Source organism: Rhinoraja longicauda, chromosome 4, assembly GCF_053455715.1.
Source record: "Rhinoraja longicauda isolate Sanriku21f chromosome 4, sRhiLon1.1, whole genome shotgun sequence".
Lineage (NCBI taxonomy): Eukaryota > Metazoa > Chordata > Chondrichthyes > Rajiformes > Arhynchobatidae > Rhinoraja > Rhinoraja longicauda.
The window spans coordinates 29530243-29555265 of NC_135956.1; positions in this window are offsets into that span (position 1 = coordinate 29530243).

Below are 25023 nucleotides of genomic sequence, written 5' to 3' on the forward strand. Positions count from 1 at the left end.
AGGAAGGGTCCCAACCCGACACATCACCTCTCCATATATTCCAGAGATGTTGCCTGACCCGCTGAGTTCCTCCAGCATTTTGTGTCCATCTTATCGATCGCCCTTACATTAGTTCTATGTTATCCCACTTTCACATCCTCCACACTAGGGGCAATTTACAGAAGGCAATAAGCTGCAAATCTGCACATCTTTGGAATGTGGGGAGGAACCGGAGTACCCACACAGTCACAGGGAGAATGTACAAACTCCGTGCAGACAAGATTTACTGCCAAACTTGCACAGGGTTGTTGTTGAACTGTTCCTTACTCCTTGACTTTTGTACATTATTTTCTGTCAGGCATGCAAAGGCATCAGTCAAATATTTTTCTGTGGGCTGTTTCACCAAAGTTTCTGTTTTCTAGTGGAACAGAACATGTGCACAAGTTATAGGAGTAGAATCGGGTGGCACCACCACAGTGGTTGCCTTGCCAACAGTCTGTCTGTCCTTTCTACTGTTTTAAGTATGTGTTAAAAGTATGTTTTAGTGTTTCTTGGTTTGTTTTATGTGGGGTTGGGAGGGGGAATTGGGGGAATTTATTTTCAATCTCTTACCTCGACGGAGATGCACTTTTTCATGTCTCCGTCCCCTCTGCGGCCTAACATCGAGGAGTTGGCGGCCTTTCCTGGAGAACTGCCCGGCGCTTCAAGCCATGGGATCGGCGCGGAGCTGCGATTCTTTGCCGAGGATTGACTGTGGAGGGCTCCAACTGCGGGGCCTGTGGACTTTAACATCGTGAAGCCCGCGGTCTCTGGTAAGAAGAGGCCGACTTGGGAGCTCCATGCCGCGGAGAGTGTTTCAACCGTCCCGACGGGGGGAGTTTCGATCATCCCGACTCGAGAGCTTCGGACATCGGACCGTCGGCTGCGGCGACTGCGGATGGTTCAACAGCCCCGACCACGGGTGAACAAAGTGGAGGATGATTGAACTTTATTACCTTTCCTCACAGTGAGAGAGTGGTGAAGGTGTGGAATTCTCTGCCTCAGAAGGCAGTGGAGGCCAGTTCGTTGGATGCTTTCAAGAGAGAGCTGGATAGAGCTCTTAAGGATAGCGGAGTGAGGGGGTATGGGGAGAAGGCAGGAAGGGGGTACTGATTGAGAGTGATCAGCCATGATCGCATTGAATGGCGGTGCTGGCTCGAAGTGCTGAATGGCCTACTCCTGCACCTTTTGTCTATTGTCTATTGAATGTGGAATCCGCTGTGCTGGATGTTTATGTTAAAATTTACTTTATGTGGCTGTGTGTCTTGTTGCTTTTCACTTAGTATGGCTGTATGGTAACTCGAATTTCACTGTACCTTAATTGGCACATGTGACAATAAATTGATCTTGAAATCTTGAATTTGGCCTTTCGACCCATCTAGTCTACTCTGCCATGGCTGATCTCTGCCTCCTAATCCCATTTTCCTGCCTTTTCCCCACAACCCTTGACAATCAAGAACCCTTGATAATCAAGAATTTATCAATTTCTGCCTTAAAAATATCCACTAACGGCCTCCACAGCCCTCTGCGGCAATGAGTTCCACAGATTAACTACCTTCTGACTAAAGAAGTTCCTCCTCACCTTCTTTCTAAAAATGCGCCCTTTAATTCTGAGGCTATGACCTCTGGTCCTAGACTCTCCAACCAGTGGAAACATCCTTTCCACATCCACTCTATCTATGCCTTTTATTATTCTGTAAGTTTCAATGAGGTCCCCCCTCTACCTTCTAAACTCCAGCAGGTAGAGGCCCAGTTCTGTCAAATGCTCATCATTTGCTAACCCAATCATTCCTGGAATCATTCTTGTAAACCTCCTCTGGACCCTCGCCAGAGCCAGCACATCCTTCCTCAGATATGGGACCCAAATTTGCTCACAGTACTGCAAATGCAGCCTGACCAGCGCCTTATAGAGTCTCAGCATTACATTTCTGTTTTTGTATTCCAGTCTTCTTGACATAAATGCTAGTTTTGAAATTGTGTATGACCCTGCTGCCCATAAAGCAATTACCTGGACTACTCTTTCCTTGATTGGCAAGACCTTATGTGTTATGATTCAATAGTCATGGTTCAGGGTAAACATTTCAGGATATACAATTCTCTGCGGATTTCTGCATTTTTAAAAAACCGCTGCATTGCACCAAAACAGTTACAGGCTCACATCCTAGCCAGAAGAAATCACCAGCAAATTGTTTCTAGTTGCAAATGATCCCTTAAAAAAAATTCTGTTGAATGTGCATTTGGTTGCACAAGGATAAGTGAGTGTTAGCACTTTGGAGGTCTAAAAATGATAGTGCTGGTGTAAAATGAGCATTATATGCTGATTAACTTCACAATCTGCCGACTTTGCAATCTTCCAGCCAACATTCATTGTTCACATGCTAACACTCAAATCAAATGGCAGTTGTAGCAACTCACACCATTAATATGTGTTGGATCCAAAACATTACAATCTATTCCAAAGCCGGAACTAGATCCATATCCATAATTTTCAATCAATGTACTACAGAACCTCACAGGCCAGAGCAAGATTTCAACCCTCAAACCTTACGCCCCAGAGGCAAGACAACTTCCAGTGTGCCAAGGCTGACAGTGACTTTAGATATAAATACGATACGATACGATAGAACTTTATTTATCCCAGGAGGGAAATTGGTCTGCCAACAGTCATAAAAACACAACAGTACATGAAACATGAAATTAAAGTGATGAGTGGAAACTCCAAGGTTGGGGATGTGCAAAGATTGGGGGGAAGGGGGGGTGGAGGAGGGAAGTCAGTCTATCCCACGACAGGAGGAGGAGGACTTGTACATTTTGATAGTCACAGGGAAAAACGATCTCTCGTGGCGTTCTGTGCTGCATCTTGGTGGAGCCAGTCTGTTGCTGAAGGTGCCCCTCCAGTTGACCACCGTGTCATCAAATGTTAATTTGTTCTACATCGATACAGCCATACAGTAGAAAATAACTCTCCCCTGTAGGTTCAGTGCCCCACTAGTGCAAGCAATAAAATATAATAAAATATAATTATTTATTCTATATTGATTTCTGAAGAAGATACAGTACGTTGACAAAAAAAGGCTTGTGATCAGACCCATTTCTTTCATTGGATGAGTAAAATTCTGATCTGCATTATATTGTGAATGATATCCAATGTATTTAATCACCTAAGAGGACTGAATAACCACAGATAAAATATCCAAAATGATAAAGCTCTGAGAATTTTTTTCCCTGAAATAATTTAGCAAAACGTCAGGATATTAATGTACTATGACAGCCCATATAATTCAATCCTGGCTTATTTTATTCCACTGATAACATTTTCATGGTCATATGATGATGATGGATGATGGTGTGGCAAATTGGATTAGTAAATATGCAGATGATACTAAGATAGGTGGAGTAGTTGATAGTGAGGTAGATTTTCAAAGTCTACAGAGAGACTTGGGCCTTTTGGAAGGGTGGGCTGAAAGATGGCAGATGGAGTTTAATGCTGATAAGTGTGAGGTGCTGCATTTTGGTAGGACAAATCAAAATAGGACGTACAGGGTAAATGGTAGGGAATTGAGGAATGCAGTGGAACAGAGGGATCTGGGAATAACTGTGCATTGTTCCCTGAAGGTGGAATCTCATGTGGATAGGGTGGTGAAGAAGGCGTTTGGTATGCTTGCCTTTATAAATCAGAGCATCGAGTATAGAAGTTGGGATGTAATGTTAAAATTGTACAAGGCATTGGTGAGGCCGAATCTGGAGTATGGTGTGCAGTTCTGGTCGCCAAATTATAGGAAGAATGTCGACAAAATGGAGAGGGTACAGAGGAGATTTACTAGAATGTTGCCTGGGTTTCAGCATTTAGGCTACAGAGAGAGGTTGAACAGGTTGGGTCTTTATTCTTTAGAGCGTAGAAGGTTGAGGGGGGACTTGATAGAGGTTTTTAAAATTTTGAGAGGGACGGACAGAGTTGACGTGGGTAGGCTTTTCCCTTTGAGAGTGGGGAAGATTCCAACAAGGGGACATAGCTTCAGAATTGAGGGACAAAGGTTTAGGGGTAACATGAGGGGGAACTTCTTTACTCAGAGGGTTGTGGCTGTATGGAATGGGCTTCCGGCGGAAGTGGTGGAGGCTGGCTCGATTTTATTATTTAAGAGTAAATTGGATAGGTATATGGATAAGAGGGGATTAGAGGGTTATGGTCTGAGTGCAGGTAGATGAGACTAGGTCAGGGCGAATGGTCGGCGTGGACTGGTAGGGCCGGACAGGCCTGTTTCCATGCTGTAGTTGTTATATGTTATATGTTATATATCTACAGAAGTTCTCTGACGACTCTGCCATCGTCAGCTTCATCACGGGTGACGAGAACTGATCAAGGAGTTTGTGGACTGGTGCCAGCGGAACTGCCTCCGGATCAACGCGGGGAAAACCAGGGAGATGGTGGTAGATTTCCGCAGGCGCAGCCAGGTCCCCCCGACACCGGTGAACATCCAGGGAATGGACATCTAAAGGATGGATTCTTATAAGTACCTGGGTGTCTACCTCAACAATAAACTGGACTGGACTGAAAACACCAATGCGCTATACAGAAAGGACCAGAGCAGACTTTATCTGCTAAGGAGACTCAGGTCCTTTGGAGTGCAGGGGGCACTCCTAAGGACCTTCTACAACAGGGTGGTTGCATCGGCCATTTTCTATGGAATGGTCTGCTGGAGCAGCAGCATCTCAGCGGTGGGAGGGAAGAGACTACACAAGCTGGTTAATAAGGCCAGCTCTGTCCTGGGTTGCCCCCTCGACAGTGCAGGTGGTGGGAGAGAGGAGGATGATGGCAAAGCTAACCTCGTGTTATGCTCTGGGGCACAAAGGAACTGGACTCAAACGCACGACGCACACACAAGAGTCAATTTGGAGAAAATAAAGGCGTTCTTTAATTTTCACATTAAAGAACACTGCGATTCGAACCAAAAACTCTAAACTTACTCCGCTATACTACGACCGAGAGCACATGAATCACAATACGAACTGGCACAGGACAAAGGGAGGCGTGGACTATATATACACATGAGGTAAGGGCACACAGGTGGAAACAATCAAGGCGGGGCTGACAATTACAATGGCAGGAAGTCAAGGGACCTGAAATGAGAATCTAAACACAGAATATGACACAAGACTAACAGATATGACGGGACATTACAGTACCCCCCCCCCCCTTTAGGACCGACTCCTGACGGTCCAGGCTGGTCAGGATGAGTCTTGTCAAAGTCCTTGATCAAAGTTTTGTTCAAAATGAAGCGCCAAGATTTTTGCACCGCCTTAATCACACCGCTGGACGCTTGCCGAAAATGATGTTTTTATTTAATTCGGTCGTATATTTGTAAAGTTACAGAGATTTAAAAGTCAATACTTTTTTTTCTCATTTTTTTCGGCTGATTTCGGAAAAAACGGTGAACCGTAGAGCAACGATTTTTGCACCGCCTTCATCACCTCGCTGAACGCTGCTGGAAAAGGATTATTTTATTTGATTCGGTCGCGTATTTATTAAGTTACAGAGGTTTTAGTAAAAAAAAAAAACAGCCGTTTTTTCAAGTGCCTTCAGCGTGTGACGTCAAAAAACTCGCCCAACCCCCCTCCTACTGATTTATTGAAGGCTTTCAGCGTGGCGCTGTTGTGCGTCTGTGCGTATGGGCTCACCTCTCCTCTCTCCCCTTGCTTCTCTCCTCTCTCCCACACTGATGCTAAGAGTGTGTCTGGGGGAGAGAAAATGGGGGGGACTGAGAATGGGGACTGGGGAGTGGGACAACAGGGGTCGTGCGGAGTGGACTTGGTGGTGGGGGAAAGAGGGGTACTGAGAAAAGGGGTGGTCCCCCTCCCTCCCCTCTCCCCCCTCCCTCCCTCCGCCCAAGGGGAGGGTGTGGGGAGAGTAAAGGTGGGGCTGGGGGAGGAGAAAATGGGGGGTGTGGGGACGGGCCCAACGGGCCCTCTTTGCAAGATCCAGCACCTCTCCTCAGGACCGTAGCCTTCCCAGTTGACCAGAAACTGGCGACCGCGACCTTTCTTGCGGATTGCAAGAAGTGCCTTAACTGTGTAGACCGGACCACCGTCGACGAGCCGGGGGGGTGGAGGGGGCTTGGAGGCGGGCACGAGTGCACTTTCCTTGACCGGTTTTATTTTGCTGACGTGGAATGTAGGGTGAACCCTTAATGACCTGGGGAGTTGTAGACGGACCGAAACAGGGTTAATGACTTTCGAAATGGGAAATGGACCCACGAACCTTGGAGCCAGCTTTCTGGCGTGGACGTGAAGGGGCAAGTCCTTTGTATGAATTCCGTAAGCGTGTTTTACTCCTAATTCTATTTTATTCCATGGAATTTAATTGGGCATAATGTTACAGTTTATGCTTTACACTGTTGGGGAAAAAACTGTTTGATCCTCACTTGTAATCATCTGCATCACATTTTCATCTTACCGGAGAATCAACTTTTCATTGATACATATATATTTTTTACATCATCTGCATTAATTTACAAAGGCCCATTTACTTACATTATCCAGATATCTTTGAATGGTGTCAATGGTCTTCACTACTGCAACCTCTATAAATAGCTGAGATAACAGGAAAACCTTAATTTATCAGAAGTATTTTCCTCCACATGGGCGGCACAGTGGGAGAAAAGATGAGGTACGAAGGTAAGCTAGCCAAGAATATAAAGGAGGAGAGTAAAAGCTTCTTTAGCACGGATTTACGAAGGAGAAATCATGCTTGACTAATCTTCTGGAATTTTTTGAGGATGTAACTAGGAAAATTGACTGGGGAGAGCCGGTGGATGTAGTGTACCTTGACTTTCAGAAAGCCTTCGACAAGGTCTCACATAGGAGATTAGTGGGCAAAATTAGAGCACATGGTATTGGGAGTAGGGTACTGACATGGATAGAAAATTGGTTGACAGACAGAAAGCAAAGAGTGGGGATAAATGGGTCCCTTTCAGAATGGCAGGCAGTGACTAGTGGGGTACCGCAAGGCTCAGTGCTGGGACCGCAGCTATTTACAATATACATCAATGACTTGGATGAAGGGATTAAAAGTACCATTAGCAAATATTCAGATGACACAAAGCTAGGTGGCAATGTGAACTTTGAGGAAGATGCTATGAGGTTGCAGGGTGACTTGGACAGGTTGTGTGAGTGGGCGGATGCATGGCAGGTGCAGTTTAATGTGGATAAGTGTGAGGTTATCCATTTTGGTGGTAAGAATAGGAAGGCAGATTATTATCTGAATGGTGTCAAGTTAGGAAAAGGGGATGTACAACGAGATCTGGGTGTCCTAGTGCATCAGTCACTGAAAGGAAGCATGCAGGTACAGCAGGCGGTGAAGAAAGCCAATGGAATGTTGGCCTTCATAACAAGAGGAGTTGAGTATAGGAGCAAAGAGGTCCTTCTGCAGTTGTACAGGACCATAGTGAGACCGCACTTGGAGTACTGTGTGCAGTTTTGGTCTCCAAATTTGAGGAAGGATATTCTTGCTATTGAGGGCGTGCAGCGTAGGTTTACTAGGTTAATTCCCGGAATGGCGGGACTATTATATGTTGAAAGACTGGAGCGACTAGGCTTGTATACACTGGAATTTAGAAGGATGAGAGGGGATCTTATCGAAACATATAAGATTAATAAGGGGTTGGACACGTTAGAGGCAGGAAACATGTTCCCAATGTTGGGGGAGTCCAGAACCAGGGGCCACAGTTAAGAATAAGGGGTGGGCCATTTAGAACGGAGATGAAGAAAAACTTAGTCAGTCAGAGAGTTGTAAATCTGTGGAATTCCCTGCCTCAGAAGGCAGTGGAGGCCAATTCTCTGAATGCATTCAAGAGAGAGCTAGATAGAGCTCTTAAGGATAGCGGAGTCCAGGGGTATGGGGAGAAGGCAGGAACGGGATTCTGATTGAGAATGATCAGCCATGATCACATTGAATGGTGGTGCTGGCTCGAAGGGCCGAATGGCCTACTCCTGCACCTATTGTCTATTGTCTATTGTCTATTGTATCTCTAAACTAAACACATTGCCAGTGATAAGCTAAGCTAAGCACAACATTTTATTGTTAATCTGATTTTATATCTTAAAGAGTCTATTCAATTCAACCAATTAACTAGCAATGAGTTGCATGAATGTTACTCTCAATTAAAACTCTCACAAACAGAATTTTATCATATGCATTCGGAAAATATCTTTTATCTTTGTATATTCTTTGTTTTCTCATTTATATGCTGACCACTTCTAAGAGCTCTTTAAATGAACATCAATTATATCAATTAAAATGTTCTGAGGAAAAATCCCCCATTAGTAATATTATGTTAATTAGCCCTCATAGCTTTCTTCATAGCTTACTTCTTTTAATATCAAGATATCAGTTGTCATGCTTTCTTCTGCAGATACAGACCAAAATTCTAATGTAGCTCAAAAAATATATTTGATGTTTATTTTAGAGCCTTTTCTTTTAGAATGTCAATGGTTTAAGTAAAATATAAAATACAGAAAATGTGTAAACTTCCAAAGGTATTGCCGAATTCTTAAAAATTGACTTAATTTCTTGACATGATTGCTTCTTCCTTCAGTTTGACTGCATTTTTTATACAAAACTTATTGCATGAAAGGAGTTATCACTCGGAATCTTTTCCCTTACATCTTTTCGTAATCATCATTAAAATAATTATCTATTGTTGATACCATTCTATCAATCTGGGATGATTTTCCATCCCGTTTTTAGATCAAGACCATCATTTGTTACCCTGCTCATATTTTGGTGTCATATATGCATATCTGTCTGTGTGTGTGAGTATTATCTAGCTGCTATGTCCACAAGCTCACAAAGATATTTAAAGTTAGAATACTCAATATTTCCAGTGAGGACACTAATAATTTCCTTTAAGAGTTCCATTTTATGTTGATTAGTGTTTTCAACTGTTGTTTTATACATTTCCTGTACAATGACGTACAACTGATGTATTTTACAGAATCATTGATTCTTGGTTGGGTGGTCTTTGGGTTATGGAGATCATTTGTATTTATCAATTATGTGCTATGCCACATTCTCTCATCAATGCCCTGCATATCTCATTATTCTGGAGATTTATATTGAGACAATCATAATGTAAATTAGTATTTTCACTTGCTATTTTTTGACAATCATTTCAAAGTTGCTTTACTGAGTATACTGTTCCAGCTCCAATTATATCAAAGCATTTAATTCACTATCTTTGAGCTAAGCTAAAGCTTTCTTCCCCACTTAGTGCTCATTACTGGATTTTCTTTTCCATTGATAATGTAGAGACTTAGATAGGTAAAACCTAGGTCACTGCAATAAATTTGAGATGTTCAAAAGAAGTACTAACATTAACAAACGAATGAATGAATTTGTCTGTTTATGAAACACCTATTTTGAAGGGCTCTATTTAAATTAAACCCATTCAAATGCAATGATCGCTAATGAAGACTGTTTTATTCCAATAAAAATTATTTTATCTTTCAACAGGACAAGGTTATCTTTTTTTGTTTCATCAATGTCAACAGCATTCCCTATTAAAATAAGAACACATTTGTTTGGCTTACGGGCTTTGTTTTCCACAGATATTGCATGGCATGAAAAAAGTATTAGAAAAAATAATGAAGGGTCTTTGGTCTGAAACATTAACTCTGTTTCTCTTTCCACAGATAGAGTCAGACCTGCTGAGTGTTTACAGCAATTTTTGTGCTTGTATCAGATTACCTTAACTGCATGTTAAGAAACAGGTCCTTCGGCCCACCAAGTCTGTGCTGACCAGTTATCCCCATACACTAGCACTATCCTACACACGAGGGACAATTTACCATCCATCTTTACTAACGCCTATTAACCTACAAACCTGTATGTCTTTGGAGTGTGGGAGTTAAACGGAATACCTGGAGAAAACCCAACGGGGAGAACATACAAACTCTGTACAGACAGCACCCATAGTCAGGATCAAACCCAGGTCTCTGGCATTGTAAAGCAGCAACTCTACCGCTGCACCACTGTGCCGCCCCTGATTTAAACTGATCATATTCACATTAATTGAAGACATGTGGCTATCAGTTAGGAGAGGTAACGAGAAGGGAGTCTGCTTCCTCCACGCCCAACTGGCATAGTGCAATGTACAATACCGCTTCTTTGTTGTCGTTTGGGATCAAAAATTACTTGCTTCCACTCTGGTTTTTGTAGGTTCTGAGATGACTGAACAATCCACTGTTGGAATCGCAAACTCTTCCGCACAGAGGGCAGGGCTTGTGAAGTGTGCCACTCCTTCTGCTGCTAATGCAAGGCTTTAGTATGCTCCCACTGCATGGCCTTGGATCTCAATGCCATCCAAACATTTCTTCTACTCAATAAGTGACTGTGGGCGGTACCGTGGCACAGCGGTACAGTTGCAGCCTTATAGTGCCAGAGACCTGGGTTCGGTCCTGACTACGGGTGCTGTCTGTATGGAGTTTGTATCCTCTCCCCGTGACCTGCGTGAGCATTCTCCGGGATCTCCGGTTTCCTCCCACACCAACGCTGTACAGGTTTGTAGGCTAATTGGCTTGGTAAAGTTGTAAATTATCCCTAGTGTGTGTGGGACAGTGTTGGTGTGCTGGGATTGCTGTTCACCATGGAGCCGGTGGGTCAAAGGGTCTGCTTCGGTGTTGTATTTGTAAATAAACTACACTAAAAAATTCAAAAGAGTCAGGGGAGGTGCTGCAGTTCTTCAAAGAGACTTTGAGCACATCCTTGAATCTTTTTCTCTGCCTGCCGATAGTGTCTTAGTGTAACAGAGCTTGGAACAAAGTGATAGTTTTGGGCATCTGGTTCCAGACCTTTCAGGTCAGCTCTGCTGCCATTCCTGACCAATAATACATTTTTTAAAACATATCTGACTAAAAAGTAACAGAGCTTTCTGGAGTAGAGAGCATTCCTGCTGAAATCCTAAAACTCATCAGTCACAAACCAACAGCTCATTGATTGACTCTGGGAATGTCCAATTCACCATGTTGGTCAATGCACAAAAGTCACGGTGTTTGTATTTTGTGACAGTCAACTGTGACGTCAATATTTGAGTCACAACCTGAAGGATGGCCATTGAGTAACAGAAGCAACTCTGAATGTTGTCCAAGACTTGGTGCATAAGAATGCATCATGCTTCAGGAGTTTTATATCAAACAGAATGCAATTATGTTCACATATTCTCATCTGACAAAATGGCAGACGTAAGAACATTGATCAAAAAAGCTAAACATGGATGGATCTTGAACATGTCCTGAGGAAATCCTGCAGAGATTTGGGGTTATGATGAATGATCGCCAACAAACACATTTTCCTTTTTTGCTTCAGCCAGAGGAAAGATTTTCCTTTGAGCCCCATTCAATGTTAATATGGCTACTTGATGGTACAATCAATCAAAACCTGCCTTTGTCAAGGGCAGTCAGTCTTGGATCAGAAATTCAGCTCCTGAGTTGCTGCGAGTGAACAAAACGGTAATAAAGACCTTAAATGAATATCAGTGAGCAGCTTTATTGATAAGAAGGTTCTGCTTGATAGCAATTGCAAGAGAAAGCTACTGGAATGGTGATTAGTTGGTTGTGATTTCTCCTGGTTTTTGTAATTGTATGCAACAATTTTCTCCTTGTGGTCGATTGAAATAATCTTGTCTGGGATGTGGTAGGACTACAGATCCATGATCTGATCCTTAGATTGTGCGACTGTTTATCTCTTCGACTCGAGAAGACACTGCAATATACTGACCTGCTTGCCAAATTTGGTCTATAACGCCCAGTTTGACCATTGAAGATCTATTGACATCCTGCTGTGGAAGAGCACCATAGGATCGATTCTCCACAATCACTCGCAGTTCTAGAGATCATAAAGGAAGTGAGACAGAGAAAGTGTCGCACAGTAGTCAGAGTAATGTTTGGAGAAATCAGGTAGATGATGGAGGGATGAGGGGAGAAAGCTGGTCGTTGATCAGTAAGATGACGTGGGGTGGATGAGAGATACCAAAAAATTGGAGGTCGAGCAGCTGATTGTCAAATGAAGTCAGGGAGTAATTCAGAGAGGTGGCAAGATTCATGCAGATGAATGATGGTAGCATGGACAAATAGTTGGGGAAATTAATCAATAAATAGTTGGGGAAATTAATTAATAAATATGGATGATCAGACAGACAACTCAGGGTGTGCTGAGGACATTGCCAGCCGGAGTGGTGGTTGGGCCAATCACTAACATTGGAAAGTTAAAGCAGTAAAATTACCTGGAGAAAGATGTATGCTTTGGACTCTCCAGCAGGGACCCAGGTAAGATGTGGCCCTTTGACAGTCACCAAAGTAAGCCTCAACCCTTAGGTTGGGCCTTTCCGCATCGTTCTCATCGGCCTCATTGTGTGGTGGAAACTTCACATTTGATGCGAGATAAGCTCTGGAGGCCTTCCAGCACAATTGTAGCCTCCGTGAGCTGACATCACTTGCATAGAGGTCACACCAACAATATCCTCACATGGGGGCACAAGGAACTGCAGCTGCTGGAACCTTGAGAAAAACCCAAAGTGCTGGAGGAACTCAGCGAGTTAGGCAGCATCCGTGGAGGGAATGGACAGGTGACAGTTCAGGTTGGGACCTTTCTTCAAACTGATCAATCTGAAGAAGGCTCCCCATCCGAAAAGTCGCTTGTCCGATATCCACACGTGGTCTTCTGATCTTTATAAATCTGGTCCTGCTTTTCCTGCTGTTTACTCGCATGTATTTCCATGAAAACGCTTTCCCACAATGGAACTTCAGTTTTAGGCATGCTCTTGTAGAATTACTCATTGAATAAGGCTTCATCCTTAAGAGTGAATGATATGCTGAAGCGTGAGTTAAGGTATTGTTGTGGAGTAGAATGCAGGTGCAACCAATGGCTCAGTGAGCCTCACTGATGCCTTGAGTGTCAGATCTGTTCTTAATTAACCTCACTTAGCACGGTGGTGTAACACAACATGATGGAGTGTATCCTTCGTGTGAAAACACCGAGGTCAAGGTGATTTCTGTTTCCCCCAATGAAAGCCACCACAGCTTTCACCATTCACTTATCTCTCGATTTTGTGATGATTCTGGAAACCAAATTATAGAAAATAGGATTTTACACAATGTAATTTCAATTTCAAAGCATAAAAATAGAAACAAATACCAAAGTGTCTAACAATGCCAGCAGTGGGGAACCTGGTTTCCCTATGAAATGGTTCACATGCACCACCTGTCTTTGCCATCTCATGATTCTGCCTGTTACGTTTTCTATTTCTCACTTCAACCAGGAACCAATTTCTTATACTAAACACAATAATCGTGTAGCCACAGTCAATATTTTAGATATTGAAATTTAAATGGTCATATGTTAAGTGCACCTATCCACTAAAGCAATTTGTAACACAGTCTTGTCTCCATTTATCAGTGAATCAAACAAATATCCTTTTGCTGATTTCAGTTTCATCTTTCACACTAGTTAATTGAAGGTTATTTTATCAGTGTAGAGCACCATGCTGAAAATGTTTACCTTTCATTGTGCAATAGCATTTTATTTGCATTTATAAAGCAATATAATCTGTGTAATTTGTACTGCAGTGGTGACTATAATTTAATGTTTGTTCAACAACTCTAGTACTAGATTAAAATGTAAATATTTTAATCAACTTTAAAATATAACAGATATTAAGCATCTTCAGTTAAAAAAAAAGAGAGCTGATTTATTAAGCACAGCGAAGAGGAATTGCTATTAGTAATTACATGCAAAGATCAATTATTGATAGAGTTTTGGAAGCGATGTGAAGACCGTGTGTAAAAACTACTTCTGATAATTCTTTTTAGATTTCTAGGAACCCGGCATGTAAGTCTGAATATCATTTAGAACAGTTGTGTATGGGAGACTGCTACAACAGCGACATGTGGTGAAAATGCACATCATATGTACTGTTTTGTCCAAAGACATTTTTATATCGTTTCACCATCAAAGAATTGGTCTTTTTGCTTCCTCTTTTATTGACAAGTCCCTTGTCAAAATGCATTGTTCTTGTTTAGGAAAGAGCATCTTGCCATAGGTTTCCCAGTGACTATGGTCAAAGCTGTCCATTTGTGAGAAGAGAAAAGTTGTTTAAAATATGGATACGATCCTGTAGTTACCTTTTTAAAATCTCAAATTCATTATTTTATCTATATTAGTTGAACGGAACTGCAAACATGGAATTGGTTCTAATGGCTGCACAAAGTATTAATAGAGGCACAAGAGACTGCAGATGGTGGAATCAGCAAAAAACAAACTGCTGGGATAGGCATTTATGGAAGGAAATGGACAGATGGCGTTTCAGATCTGGCCCCTTCTTCAAGCTGATGGAGTAAAGGGGAGACAGCTGACAGAAAGAGATGAGGGGAAGGGATTGGTTAAGAGCTAGTGATCAGAGAATCCAGGTGAAGAGCAGTCGATTGGCAGGTTTGAAAAGTTTGTTTGAGAGTGACATGTAGCCAAATGAATACTTCTTACCATTGACCCTCTAACGGTTCCAACTTAGTAAATGAGGAAAACGATTTCCTTGAACTTTCACACGTATATGGGTAAGTCTCATTTTGTGATGATGAGACGCATCAAGTTCGCACAGATTTGCATGCATGACACCTGACTCCCATGACATATTTCTAAGCTCTGTCATGGGAAGAGATTACCAGGTAGACAGAAAAAATGAGAATCTCAAGTCCACTTATTAGGTACACACAGAAGCCCTGCATGCATGGAAGAAACTGGAGGCTATGGAGAGGGTGCAGAAGAGGTTTATCAAAATGCTGATACAAAAAAAAGTTTACAAAAAAAAAAGAATGAGTGAGTTAGAATGAGTTACTCCAGTACTTTGTGTCATTTTTTACCAGAATGCTGTCTGGATTAGAGGCTATTGGTTTCCCTGGAGGATTGAAGGTTGAGGGGAAACCTGTTAGAAGTATATAAAATTCTGAGAGGCATAGATAGGGTAGACAGTCAAAACCTTTCCCCCAGGGTGGAAATGTCAAAAATTAGAGGGCATAACTTTAATGTCAGAGGTGGAAAGTTTAAAGGAGATGAGCAAGGCATGTTTTTTTTATCCAGGGAATGGTAGATGTTGCCAGGGAGAAGCAGGTATGATAGTGATGTTTATGAGGCTTTAGGTTAGGTGCATGGCTATGTAGGGAGTGGGGGAAACCACAGATACGGAAGATTAAATTGCCATCATGTTCGGCACAGACATTGTGGGCCGTAGAGCTTGTTCCTGTGCGGAATTGTTCTAAGTGCTATGACAAATTCATGCAGAGAAGCATGAGTTCATACATTTACGGAAATAAATAAGAAATGGGAATATTCATTTAATGGGGAGACACTGAATAGAGTGGGTGAACAAAGAAATTGAGGATTCAAATATATAATCCATGAAGTCATAATAAAATTGGCAACATGAATGGGAACATAATGCATGTCAGCAAGAACTAACGTTAAAATGCTTTGAGTGTTTTATATTTGAAGGACTATATGCACCTCTGTGCCTCCTGTCATGGAAAATAATTTAGAACATGCAACCTGACTCACGAAGATGATGCCAGCATTAGATAATAACAGTCACATGCAGGGACTCGAGAAACTAGGAGGATTCAACTGAAGCAGAGAAAGAGGAGATTTAATTACATTTCGTTAAAATAGGTTCAAAAGTTATTATTTTATCCATTTGGAGAGAGAGAGCAATGAAAAAGCATCATTACAAGGATGAGGAGAGAGATTGAGAGATCTATTTGAACTGAAAGAAGAAAAAAAATTTAAAAATGCAGATGCTGGAAATCTAAAATAAAAACAATTTTTCTTTGCACTCAAGATAGTTTGAACAGAGAATGTTTCATCACTGGAAATGGCTCTGACATAGATGAAACTGAGATAGATTGAAGCAGAACATGAAACAGAATTATTATTCATTCAACATTTTGATGTGGGTAAACGACAGCAGCTAGCATCTAATGCCTCATCCAGAATTAAAATTGAGTACTGTAGCTGCATAGGCCACCTTAGACAATGAGAATGGAAACACACAAGCCAGGCCAATAAATATAACAGGTTTTTTTTCTTGGGAATATTAGTTAATCAACCATTTACAACAGCTTTGGTTATTGGTACCATTTTTATTTGCAAATCCATCATGAGAGATGAATTCATGCTGTCTGCATTATTAGCCCATTTACATGCCAATCCTGCCTAAAAATATATAGACAATAGACAATAGACAATAGGTGCAGGAGGAGGCCATTCGGCCCTTCGAGCCAGCACCGCCATTCAATGTGATCATTCTCAATCAGTACCCCGTTCCTGCCTTCTCCCCATACACCCTGGTTGACTCTGCTATCCTTAAGAGCTCTATCCAGCTCTCTCTTGAATGCATTCAGAGAATTGGCCTCCACTGCCTTCTGAGGCAGAGAATTCCATAAATATTATAGGGAAGAGCAAAGTTAACACAGACATTAGCAGCCAAATGACCTCCTTCTATGTTGTAAACATTGGTGGTTCAGAAAGAAATATGTAAGGGCAATTATTTTGACAATGGAGTTATTTTGGGTTGAAACTAGAAGGTTGATTTTTCTCTTTCATCTCCTCATTGGATGTTGCATATTCAGAACATACTCAAATCAAATTTCACCTGGAAATTGCTTAGACCACACAAATTGATCGGCCAATGCCTGTGATAGCCAACTTTACCATTGTGTGAAACATTATAGCAGGTGAAGATTATGCATCTCATCTTCAGTCAGTCTCCATCTTTCGACTCTATTGAAGCCAATTAAAATCCATGAGCATTGGTTACGCTGAGATTTGATGCAGTGGACTAATAAAAAATGAATACATCTGAATTATACCTCTGGATTTCCTGCAAGCACAATCTTCTTACCCACGTTTGTATTATGTGGGAAATTCCAGAGTAGTGCAACTGTTTTATGGTAATTTGAAAAGTGCAGCCCATATTCGTTTCCACATTGCTGCACCTGAGAACTGAACGTTCTCTAAAAACAACAAAGAATAATAGATGTCAAAAAATCTCCCTATGTTCAGTCTATGTACCAGATCTAACTTCATCTCCAGCAGATTTAAGGAGTCTTAGTCTCTCTGCAGGTAGTCGTGAAATCAGGCTGAACTCTACGGCAAAGCTGAGCTAACCATCCTATTTCTTGTTCATTCAACAAATTATAAAATGGTACAGAATGTGGGGGTTACCATCTATTTGTTAAACCAAAGAGCTGATAAACATACTAGATCATTTGGCAACATTGGGCACCATGCCTAAATGCACTACGATTAAACTGCGACAGAATATTAATAATTGTAAAGGGAACCAAGAATGATTTTAATCCCTAGCTAGTCATCATGATGCCAATGATATTTGCCAATCAAGAAAATATTAAACACAGCATGCTAAGTAGGTGTTTGATATCTAACAGCTGGAACAGTCCTTGTTTCAAATCTAGTCTAGCACCTCTCCCCAACTCTCCCTCTGCTACTTCAATGACTGCATTAGCGCTGCCTCCTGCACCCATCAGGAATTTGTAGACTTGATGGGCCGAATGGCCTAATACTTATGAAAGGAGCAGTGTGGAAATGATAGGACAAATAGCTTCTTCCTGTGTTGTGACATTCGGTGATTGCAGGAAGAGTGCATTCCCACTTCCCTTATCAGAAGAGGGAATCAAGTATTTATGAGGATATATTTAGAAAATATATTTTTTTATTCAGAGAATTGTGAATCTTTGGAATTTTTACTTCAACAAACTCAGTTAGATGCTCAGTTGTTGAATAAATTCAACACTGTGATTGACAGATTTTTGGACACGAAGCAAACAACGGGATATGAATAATGTGGTCTGAGGTGAAGGATCAACTCATAATCTTAGTTGGTAGTGAAGCAGTTTGAGCTGCTTAGATCTTATTCACACTTCTATTTCTTTTATTTATATGTTCTTATCCTATAACCAACATGGGAATGCTTGATACGGAAACTAAGTGCATTAATGGGAAAATGTTCTGTTCCTTGGGCTAATATCTCTCACCTAATGAACACAATAGCAAACAGGAAAAATGAATCCACGGAGGATTCATCACTATGTTTCTAAAAATACTTACTTTAGAATAATAATGGTACAATTATGGATCTAAAGCAAATGGCCTTTTTGCATGCTGTTACAATCCCTGTAAGCATTTACACTCGTGTACCTTTGTTGCATCAATGCATTCACCTGACATTGTATTTCACTTCTCTTAGTTTGTAACAATTTCTGTCTTGTTTCTCTTCAAACCTTCAACGACCAAATCATTGTTTAATACATAAATAGATGATATCACATTATATCTTGAGGTAAACACAATTCTGATCGGAATGGAAAATTAGCAAATTTCTAGTGTCGAGTTTAGATCATCCTAAGGTGTTTTAGTTCAGGTAGATATTCAATCTGGACCTGTAAGAAGTCAGGGACTTCTCTCCATGGCAAATCTATTGTTAAGATGAGGTCAACTACAGCTCATTGAGTTGGCAGTAAGGAAGGCATTCATTTCGAGGTGATAACAGCAAGGATGTAATTTTTAGGCTTTATAAGGTGCTGGTGAGACCACATTTGGAATATTGTAAGCAGTTCTGGGCCCCGTATCTGGGTATGGATGTGTTGATTTTGGAGAGTGGCCAAGGGAGGTTCATGAGAATGATCGTAGGGATGAGGAGTGTTTGAAGGCTCTGGGCCTGCACTCACTGAAGTTTAGAATGATAAGGAGGGAACACATTGAAACCTACCAGATAATGAAAGGCCTAGATAGAGTGGATGTGGGAGAGTCTAGGACTGAGGGCACAACCTCAGAATAAAAGGACGTAGAAATGAGATGCGAAGAAATTTCTCTGAACAGATTCATCAACCAAAGGGTGGTGAATCTGTGGAATTCACTGTCACAAATGGCTGTGGAGGCCAAGGCATTGGGTACTTTTAATCGGACAATGGTAGATTCTTGATTAGGAAGGGCGTCAAAGGTTACAGGGAGAAGGCAAAAGAATGGGGTTTAAAGGGAAAAATAGATCAGCCAGACTTGATGGGCTGAATGGCCTAATTCTGTTCCTCAGTCTTATGGTCTATGGTCTAATTACATTTATATTTGTCATGTTATAGTCAAAAGCAGAGCAGCTAGAGCAGAGGAGCTCCAGCCGAGGTGTGGAGCAAGCAGCCAACTAGGATGCATCACCCACGGGGGGCCTAGGAAGAGATATAGTCAAATACATGGATTAGTCAAACCCATTCAAAATAAAATACATGAACATAATGTCAATCGAATTTCAATTGTTTTGTGCTCCTTTATTATATAGCAGAGATAGGAATGATTGTGCTAACATTTTCTAATATAAGCAAATACATATTACTATTGATCTGTCGTGGACCAGCCATATTGATGCAGCAGCATGTGTAGGAAGGAACTGCAGATGCTGGTTCATACCAAAGATAGACATAAAATGCTGGAATAACTCACTAGGTCAGGCAGCATATATGGAGAAAATGGATAGATAAGACCCTCTTCTTTATTTCATAAGTCAATTATTATTTGATAGGTAAACATAAATGGAACATAAATGTATCACCTTGCTCCAACTTTAATGTCTGAAATTTATGTTTACACGGTATGGTTGCGCAGCGGTAGAGTTGCTGCCTTACAGCCCTTACAGCGCCAGAGACCCGGGTTTGATCCCGATTACGGGTGCTGTCTGTATGGCATTTATATGTTCTCCCTGTGACCACGTGGGTTTTTTCTCTGAGATCTTTGGTTACCGCCCACATTCCAAAGATGTACAGGTTTGTAGGTAATTGGCTTGGTATAAATGTAAAATTGTCCCTTGTGTGCGTAGGATAGTATTCATGTGCAGGGATCGCTGGCCGCTGCAGACTCAGTGGGCCAAAGGGCCTGTTCCACGCTGTATCTCTAAACTAAAAACTGAGCAAACTACAGTGAGTAATGTTAGTGAATGAGGGTGAACGACCTATTTCAAGTGCACTTCCAGTGCACTCAGTTATTGAATGGTATCAATAGAGATCATGAAAACAAGCTGGCTAAACATTTCATCCTTTCCGAAGGACGCGATGTGTGGGTGAATGTTTTCTGAAAATAAAAAAAGGAAAATAGGCAAAGAAAACATTGGCTTGTCCACAAATTAATCCATCAGAAATTAACTATAAAAAAACAATATTTTGCAATGTAAGGCTTGCTCTGCATTTGAAGTTAACATTGATTTTATTGGAGGCATAGAATTGGTTTTATCTTGTACAACATACTATCTTACTATATATAGAAACTAAATATCAGCTGTAACCATGGTTACATTCTCTTTCCAAAACACAATTTTCCTTTCAAAGGATTACTTGCTCTAGACATGAACTTAAATTGTTGTATTAATAATGATTAAGTTATCCTGTTAAGTGCAGAAGTAATTTGTTCACATTGCAACATGTGCAATTTTTTGGGATACATAAAGAATCATAATCCATAATAGATTCTGATTATGATTCATGTACTTTTCAGAATTCTCGGCCATTTCAATTTAAAAAGAATTACCCAAGTACTATAAATGATAAATTATCCAGAATACTATCCAAGACTGGAACTACCCTAACAATAATGAAAAAGAATTAAAACCCGCATTCTTTGCAAAATAATTAGTGCAATGTTTTGTTGTCAACAAAACATTTGCACAGCTGATTACAATGGACAAGTATTTCGTTTGCTCCAATTGATTCCATAATTGAACCCAGAAAATGTCTCCAACCTTACGCCTTAGAAGAGAAGCCAAAAAATAGGCTGGAATGGAGGCTCGTATAGCGTGCTTTTTAAGAAATGTTTGCTGAGGTGTGACTCGCGTGGTAGGTCTCCATCTTAATTCAAGTTACAACTCAGGGACCTCAGCACAATCATTTGGGCTAACCGTCCAAGACCATGATTGTGTTTCGTTGGATGAGGGGTTATATTGAGGGCTTTGACACATCCTCACATGGACGTGCAGATTCTACACTTTGGTAGAAATGTAAAATTATATGTAAAATATCATGTAAAATACTATAAATAGTATCCTGCCTAACGTTTATTCTGCAACCAATTGGAAATATTATTCGTGGCCTGTGGAAACCGGGAGCATACAAATTAGTTGTTTTGTTTTCTACAATGATTGCTTTGAGATATCTGTAAATGGAAAAGTGTAATATATAAATATACACATTTCTTCCTTTCAATCTTACTTAGCAGAGTCTAACAATGGATGAGTCTTGCTCAGACTTATCTGAACATCAGTGCCCCATAACTGTGCTTTAACCCTGCTGGTTAACTGATAAAAGCCTGCAGGTTATCTCCATGAAGAATTTAGCTGTGCTAATGTCAAGGTTCTCTCTGCCATGATCACAGGGGGGGGGGGGGGGGGGCTTTTTGCCTCTGGATCTTTGCAATCAGCAGAAAGTCTTATTTGATGTATTAATTAGATCTCTGCTTACCGCTACATCAGAAAAAGCACAGGCTCTGTTCTTGAGATCCACATGATTTATCTTCTTTCCAAGTAAGACAGAAGGCAGCTAGCTGAACAAAAAGATCAGAGCCATTCCATTCTACTGATTGACAGGGCCCACACAGCCACAAGTTCTGATGGCATGAACTCATGATGGTGCATATGAATGATCTGTTGGTAATCAAGGACATAGAGTGATACAGCGTGGAAACAGGCCCTTTAGCCCAACTTGCCCACACCAGCCAACAATGCCCCAGCTACACTAGTCCCACCTGCCTGCACTTGGTCCATATTCCTCCAAACCTGTCCTATCCATGTACCAGTCTAATTGTTTCTTAAATATCGGGATAGTCCCATCCTCAACTACCTCCCCTGGCAGCTTGTTCCATACACCCACTACCCTCTGTGTGAAAAAGTTACCCCTCAGATTCCTATTAAATCTTTTCCCATTCATCTTGAACCTATGTCCTCTGGTTCTCGATTCCCCTACTCTAGGCAAGAGACTCTATGCATCTACCTGATCTATTCCTCTCATGATTTTGTACACCTCTGTAAGATCACCCCTCATCCTCCTGCGCTTTAGGTAATAGAGTCCCAGCCTACTCAACCTCTCCCTATAGCTCACACCCTCTCGGCCTGGCAACATCCTTTTAAATCTTCTCTGCACCCTTTTCAGCTTGACAACATCGTTCCTATAACATGCTGCCCAGAACTGCACACAAACTGTGTTAAGTAATACCATTACTGAACTGCGTGCGAACATTTCACTATAAATGTAACAATATATTCCCTGAAATCATGGCTGATGAATTCAATCAAACTTCCATAAAGGGAAATATATAACAGCCAAAAGGAGATCCCTAAGAAGCGTCCTAGAACAGATTGTAGACATTTTTAAGTCCCCTATCATGAGTCTGAAAAATTATATCTATCAGAGATTTTTTGTACACATCACATAATATTCCAATAAAGCAACGCAAGTTGTTTCCAAATGCTGAAAGGAATGATGATCAAGAGTCAAGAGTGTTTTATTGTCATATGTCCCGAAACAGAACAATGAAATTCTTACTTGCAGCATCACAACAGATATGTAAACATAGTACTCTGTAAACACCATAATAAACAACAAAAACTAAGTTAAGTAGAGAAAAAACAAATAATAATAGTGCAAAGACAACAATAATACTCCCAAGTCTATGTAATTCAGAGCTTAGTTGGAGGTTACAGTGTTCAATAGCCTGGTGATTGTTGGGAAGAAGCTGTTTCTGAACTTGGACATTACATTTTTCAGGCTCCTATGCCATTCCCCCAATGGCAGGAGTGAAATAAGACCATGGCCAGGATGGTGACAGTCTCTGATGTTGCTGACTGCCTTTATGCGACAGCGACTCCTGTGGATCGATCCCTTCAGTGGTGGGGAGGTCCGTACCCGTGAGACAAAGTGGGTAGGGAAGGTTCTCATGCCGACAGAATGTGCAGGCAGAGGAAATTAATTTAACTTGGCTTCATGTCTGGTGAAGGTATTGGGGGCTGAAGGGCCTGTCCCTGTTCTATACTATTCTATGTTCTATGTTCTATATTCTAGTCCAAAAAGAATACACAGGTGCACAGGCATTGAATGTTGACCACAATGTAAGCGGTCTCCCATGCTGCCATGGTAAATTTAATAGAAGGGTCATGGGAACTGCAGGGGAAGTGATGCAATCACTGTTTACATCCTTTTTTCCAGGGCTCTTCTGTGATTGGGGATGAAAAATTGAACCCTCCAGAGAAATTATATCTGCAATGGGGGAAGTAAACTATAATAAATAGAACAACATTGGATAACTGCGATGTTAAGCAGTGAAACATCCAAAATGATTCACAGGAGGGTTAGTAAATAAAATAGTTACTGAGCCAGATAAAACATAAACACAACAAATTGTATATATTGGTTTACAAAAAAAGGTACAATGTGCTAGAGTACCTCAGCAGATCAGGCGGCATCTCTGGAACACATGGACCATCTATCTATTTCTTACATAGATGCTACGCGACCCATTGGGTTATTCAGCACTTTGTGTCTTTTTCTGAGCCAGGTAAAGATGTATTCAGCCAGACTGTGCTGACAGCCGGCAATACTGAAACCATGAGTAATTCCTTGAGCTACTGACTGGACCGAGGGTCTAGATGCACTTCTTATCTGGCCACTCCATCAATGACATTTAAATGGAGTCTCTGACCCATGAGAAACAGTTGAGTGAAGTCAAGTGGTTTGGTTATTATCGAAATGCTGGAGTTACTCAGCGGGACAGGCAGCATCTCTGGAGAAAGGAATGGGTGGCGTTTCAGGTCGAGACCCTTCTTCAGACAAAATGTTGCTCTAAGCTTGTTGGATAGAACTTTATTGAGAGAGGTTATTGAGCTGTTTATACTAGGAGCTTAACTCCAGAACAAGGCTGCAATCCAAAGAACCGTTTAGAGGCCAGGGTTGTCGAGGCAGGTCATCCTATTCTTTAATCACCTGCTCTCGCCTTCACCACCATGAGCCTCACTACTCACAAACGCACCTCAGTTCTTCCCTTCAGAGGCCTTCAGTCACTAAATCTCACTTCTCTCCACCTCTCTCTCATCATATTCTCAGTCTGCCATGCTGCACTTCACAATGCCTCCCACAGTATGCTGCACATCCCCACAAATATCTCACAAGCCTTCCCCAGTGTACCTCCCACATTCTTTTACCTGAGGCGGGAGGCTGCCATGAAGATGGTTGAACGTCTCTGTACATTTCACCCTGGCAAAAAGAGAGCAGGCTGCCTATTGTGGAAAGGGTAGACATTAGTACAACCTTTCACTGTACCTCAGTACACGTGACAATAATCTAAACTAAGCTAAACTAAATGAAGTTGAAGAGATGCTGAGCTTTCATTACACCGAGTTCTTGTTTTCCTTTATTATATCTATCTTGCCCAATGCTTTCTGCAGCTCACCATTATAGAAGTGCAGTGATCCATTAGTTCTCAGTTGGGGCATGGAGCCTTTCACACTGAGAGGCAAAAACTGTGGAGCCTGCTGTCTTTTAAAAACTGCTGGTTCAGTCACTCAATCACTGGTGTTCAAGGGAGGAATGTGCATGAGAGTTGCTGCATTCATTTGCATGTGATCATTGTGCCATTCTTCCAGTGTGTGGGATGAGTTCATAATTAAGCAATTTCAACTGGATAGAGGCATCTAACCTGCTCATTCTCCAAAGACATCTGAACTTTGCAGCTGCCAGTCCTTAGGGATTAATGGAGTTCATTTTTCAATCCCAACCACCATATTTTAGGGAAGTTATTAGATCAATTCAAATTATAAGAGTAGAAATCTAAGGCAGACTTAAAACATGTACGTCTTTGGAGTGTGGGAGGAAACTGAAGATCTCAGAGAAAACCCACGCGGTCACGGGGAGAGCGTACAAACT